This window comes from Equus quagga, unplaced genomic scaffold (genome assembly GCF_021613505.1).
Source record: "Equus quagga isolate Etosha38 unplaced genomic scaffold, UCLA_HA_Equagga_1.0 73995_RagTag, whole genome shotgun sequence".
NCBI classification, from domain to species: Eukaryota; Metazoa; Chordata; class Mammalia; order Perissodactyla; family Equidae; genus Equus; species Equus quagga.
The window spans coordinates 22,425-28,424 of NW_025802984.1; positions in this window are offsets into that span (position 1 = coordinate 22,425).

Consider the following 6,000-nt stretch of genomic DNA (forward strand, 5'->3'; position numbering starts at 1 on the left):
TTCCTGGGAACCCCTCCAAACCTAAGCCAGGGGCGCCCTTTAAATTACAAGGGGTAACAGATGGGACAGGAGAAGGCATTCAACTTCCATTGGATGTTGCTGTCCAAACAATCTGCATTAGGGGCCCTCCCGGTGGCGCAGCGGTTAAGTTCGCACGTTCCGCTTCTCGGCGGCCCGGGGTTCGCTGGTTTGGATCCTGGGTGCGGACATGGCACTGCTTGGCAACCATGCTGTGGTAGGTGTCCCACGTATAAACTAGAGGAAGATGGGCACGGATGTTAGCTCAGAGCCAGGCTTCCTCAGCAAAAAGAGGAGGACTGGCAGTAGTTAGCTGAGGGCTAATCTTCCTCCAAAAAAAAAAAAACAATCTGCATTAAAAACCCTTCGGGCGGAGCAAAATGGCGGGGTGAGCTGACCCGGGATTCTCTCCCCTCCAAAATACAACAAAAGATTGGAAGAACTGAATTTCAGAGAATAAACATAATGCCAGCTCATTAGAGACGTACAATACCAAGAAGGCGGAGATCATAAACCTAGCTTTACCCCTTTGGAGGCGCTGGAATGGTAGGAGAGAACATCGCTCCCTCCCCTAGAGTCTGCGATCGCTGTGGTGCGGGTCGGGAAGGAGCGGGGGAGGGGCCACGCGACCGGGGGATCATCCAGGACTCCTGCCGCTGATTCAGTGGAGACCTGCTGATGGGGGGAAAGCTTCTGTCCGCGGGGACCCCATAAATCCAGGGCCTTGGGAGACCAGAGAGCAGAACTGATCTGAACCCAGACCAGCGCGTGTAACAGCCCCTCCCCCCTAACAAAGCCAGTGGGCGCAGCCATCTTGCCCCGAAGGTGGAGAGCTAACACGCCGCTCTCGACCCCCATCTAGTGGCGACAGGCTGTAACTGCAACTGAATTCTACCACCATGAGAAAAAACCGCTCCTCTACCATCCAGCAATTTATGAAAGCCCCAGACCAGAAGGAAAACAATAAAAACACAGAATTAAGTCCTGAGGACCTGGAATTAGGTAAACTAAGTGATAATGAATTCAGGGCAGCTATAATCAAAAAACTCAATGAGGTAGAGAGAAAGATAGAGAAACAAGCCGAGTTCTGGAGTTACTTCACAAAAGAGATTGAAATCATAAAGAAGAATCAAACAGAATTACTTGAGATGAAAAACACTATGGACCAGATAAAACAGAATACGGATTCCCTGAATGCCCGTGTAGACAACCTAGAGGAGCAAATCAGTATAATCGAGGACAGACAGGCTGAATGGCACCAGACAGAGGAAGAAAGAGAACTAAGAATTTAAAAAACTGAGGAAAATCTCCGAGAGATAATGGATTCAATGAGGAGTAAGAACATAAGGATCATAGGAATTCCTGAGAATATGGAAAAGGAAAATGGAGCAGAAAGTGTGCTTAATGAAATTATTGAAGAGAATTTCCCAAATCTAGGGATCAATGGAGAAATGTGTGTAGAGGAGGGTTTTAGATCTCCTAGATTTGTCAATGTAAAAAGACCCACCGCATGGCACATAATAGTAAAGTTGGCAAATAGGAATGATAAGGAAAGAATACTCAGGGAAGTAAGAAAAAAAAACAGAATAACGTATAAAGGAGCCCCTATCAGACTGTCAGCAGATTTCTCTACAGAAACCCTACAAGCTAGGAGAAAATGGAGTGATATATTCAAAGCTTTAAAGGATAAAAACCCTCAGCCAAGAATACTCTTTCCAGCAAGAATTTCCTTCAGAGATGAGGGAGAAATTAAATCTTTTCCAGACAAACAAAAGTTAAGGGAATTTGTAACTAAAAGCCCTCCATTACAAGAAATCCTCAAGAAGGCTCTCATACCTGAAAAAAGAAAAAAGGGAGAAAGGGGACACAAGCCACAGACTAGGGAGACCGATGGATAGAACCAGAACAGGATAGCAAATATTCAATTATAGCATTAGGGTAAAAGTAAGGAAACTACCAAAACAAGGACGATCTTAGCACTCTAACTACAAATTAATAAAACGAGTTGGAATAAAAAATGAAAATAATTATTTAGGAGGGGAAGAGCAAAGGGTCTAAATCAGTATTGGTCGAGTAAGTATGAGACCACCAGAGAATAGACTATATTATACACAAGATTCCAAATACAAACTTCAAGGTAGACACTAAAATAAAGTACAGAACAGAGTCACAAATCATAGATAAGGAAAAATCTAAGAAACCCAGCATAAGAAATTGCAGTATTAAATGGGTAGTCTAAAGCACACAGGAAAAGAAACACAGGAAAACAAGATAATGAGCGACAGATTGACAGCATTAACTCCACATGCATCAATAATCACTCTCAATGTGAACGGATTGAACTCTCCAATAAAAAGACACAGAGTGGCAAAATGGATTAAAGAACAAGATCCAACAATTTGTTGCCTCCAGGAAACACACCTCAGCCCCAAGGACAAACACAGACTCAGGGTGAAGGGGTGGAGGACAATACTTCAAGCAAATAGCAAGGAAAAAAAGGCAGGTGTTGCAATTCTCATATCAGACCAAGTGGATTTCAAAGTAAGACAGGTAAAGAGAGACACAGAGGGACAATATATAATGATCAAAGGGACACTTCATCAAGAAGAAATAACGCTTATAAATATCTATGCACCCAACACAGGAGCACCAAGATTCATGAAGCAACTATTAACAGACCTGAAGGAAGATGTTAAAAACAACACAATAATAGTAGGGGACCTCAACACCCCACTCACATCAATGGACAGATCATCCAGACAGAAAATCAACAAGGAAATAGTGGAGCTGAATGAAAAACTAAAACAATTGGACTTAATAGACATATATAGATCACTCCACCCTGAAGGAGCTGAATACACATTCTTCTCAAGTGCACATAGAACATTCTCTAGGATAGACCATATGTTGGGAAACAAGGCAAGCCTCTACAAATTTAAAAAAATTGAAATAATAACAAGCATCTTCTCAGATCATAGTGCTATAAGGCTAGAAATTAATTACAAGAAAAAAGCTGAGAAAGGCACAAAGGTGTGGAGACTAAACAACACATTACTGAACAAGCAATGGATCCTTGAAGAAATTAAAGAAGAAATCAAAAAATACCTGGAAAGAAATGAAAATGATAGCATGCCATACCAACTCATATGGGATACAGCAAAAGCTGTATTAAGAGGAAAATTCATCACAATACAGGCACATCTTAACAAACAAGAAAAATCCCAAATAAGCAACCTTAAAGCACACCTAACTGAACTAGAGAAAACAGAACAAATGAAGCCCAAAGTCAGCAGAAGGAGAGAAATAATAAAAATCAGAGCAGAAATAAATACTATAGAAATGAAAAAGGCAGTAGAAAGATCAATGAGACAAAGAGCTGGTTTTTTTAGAAGATAAATAAAATTGACAAACCACTAGCCAGACTTACAAAGAAAAAAAGGGAGAAAGCTCAAATAAACAAAATCAGAAATGAGCGAGGAGAAATAACAACAGACTCTGCAGAAATACAACAGATTATAAGAGAATACTACAAAAAACTATATGCCAACAGAATGGATAACCTAGAGGAAATGGATAAATTCTTGGACTCCTACAATCTCCCAAAGCTCACTCAAGAAGAGGCAGACAATTTGAACAGACCAATCACAAGGAAAGAGATTGAAACAGCAATCAAAAACATCCCAAAGAATAAAACCCCAGGACCAGATGGCTTTCCTGGGGAATTCTACCAAACTTTCAGAGAGGATTTAATACCTATCCTTTTCAAGCTATCCCAAAAAATTAGGGAAGATGGAACACTTCCTAACACATTCTATGAGGCCAACATCACGCTGATACCAAAACCTGAAAAGGACACCACGAAAAAAGAGAACTACAGGCCAATATCACTGATGAACATAGATGCAAAAATTCTAAACAAAATTTTGGCAACCAGAATTCAGCAATTCATCAAAAGAATCATACATCAGGATCAGGTGGGATTCATACCAGGGACACAGGGATGCTTCAACATCCACAAATCAATCAACGTGATACACCACATCAACAAACTGAGGAATAAAAACCACATGATCATCTCAATAGATGCAGAGAAGGCATTTGACAAGATCCAACAGCCATTTATGATAAAAACTCTGAACAAAATGGGCATAGAAGGAAACTACCTCAACATAATAAAGGCCATATACGACAAACCCATAGCCAACATCATACTTAATGGGCAAAAACTGAACCCCATCCCCCTGAAACAGGAACGAGACAAGGATGCCTTCTATCACCACTCTTATTTAACATAGTACTGGAGGTCCTGGCCAGAGCAATCAGGCAAGAAAAAGGAATAAAAGCAATCCAAATAGGGAAGGAAGAAGTGAAACTCTCACTGTTTGCAGACGACATGATCTTATATATAGAAAACCCCAAAGAATCCATTGGAAAGCTGTTAGAAGTAATCAAAAACTACAGCAAAATTGCAGGGTATAAAATCAATTTGCATAAATCAGTAGCATTTCTATACTCCAGTAATGAACCAACAGAAAAAGAACTCAAGAATACAATACCATTCACAATCGCAACAAAAAGAATAAAATACCTTGGGGTAAATTTAACTAAGGAAGTGAAGGACTTATATAATGAAAATTACAAGGCCTTTCTGAGAGAATTGGATGACGACATAAGGAGATGGAAAGACATTCCATGTACATGGATTGGAAGAATAAACATAGTTAAAATGTCCATTCTACCTAAAGCAATCTACAGATTCAACGCCATCCCGATCAGAATCCCAATGATATTCTTTACAGAATTAGAACAAAGAATCCTAAAATTCATATGGGGCAACAAAAGACCCCGAATTGCTAAAGCAATCCTGAGAAAAAAGAAAACGGGAGGCATCACAATCCCTGACTTCAAAACATACTACAAAGCTACAGTAATCAAAACAGCATGGTACTGGTACAAAAACAGGTGCACAGATCAATGGAACCGAATTGAAAGCCCAGAAATAAAACCTCACATCTATGGACAGCTTATCTTTGACAAAGGAGCTGAGAGCATACAAAGGAGAAAAGAAAGTCTCTTCAACAAATGGTGCTGGGAAAACTGGAAAGCCACATGTAAAAGAATGAAAATAGACCATTCTTTTTCACCATTCACCAAAATAAACTCAAAATGGATTAGAGACCTAAAGGTGAGACCTGAAACCATAAGGCTTCTGGAAGAAAACGTAGGCAGTACACTCTTTGACATCAGTATTAAAAGGATCTTCTCGGACACCATGCCTTCTCAGAGAAGGGAAACAATAGAAAGAATAAACAAATGGGACTTCATCAGATTAAAGAGCTTCTTCAAGGCAAATGAAAACAGGATTGAAACAAAAAAACAACCCACTAACTGGGAAAAAATATTTGCAAGTCATATATCTGACAAAGGCTTAATATCCTTAATATATAAAGAACTCTTGCAACTCAATCACAAAGCATCAAACAACCCAATCCAAAAATGGGCTGGAGACATGAACAGACATTTCTCCAAAGAAGATATACTGATGGCCAACAGGCACAGGAAAATATGCTCATCATCGCTGATCATCAGGGAAATGCAAATCAAAACTACACTAAGATATCACCTTACACCCGTTAGAATGACAAAAATATCTAAAACTAATAGCAGCAAATGTTGGAGAGGTTGCGGAGAAAAAGGAACCCTCATACACTGCTGGTGGGAATGCAAACTGGTGCAGCCACTATGGAAAACAGTATGGAGATTCCTCAAAAAACTAAAAATAGAACTACCATACGATCCAGCCATCCCACTACTGGGTATTTATCCAAAGAGCCTAAAGTCAGCAATCCCAAAAGTCCTGTGCACCCCAATGTTTATTGCAGCACTGTTTACAATAGCCAAGACGTGGAAGCAACCTAAGTGCCCATCAACAGACGAATGGATAAAGAAGATGTGGTACATATATACAATGGAATACTACTC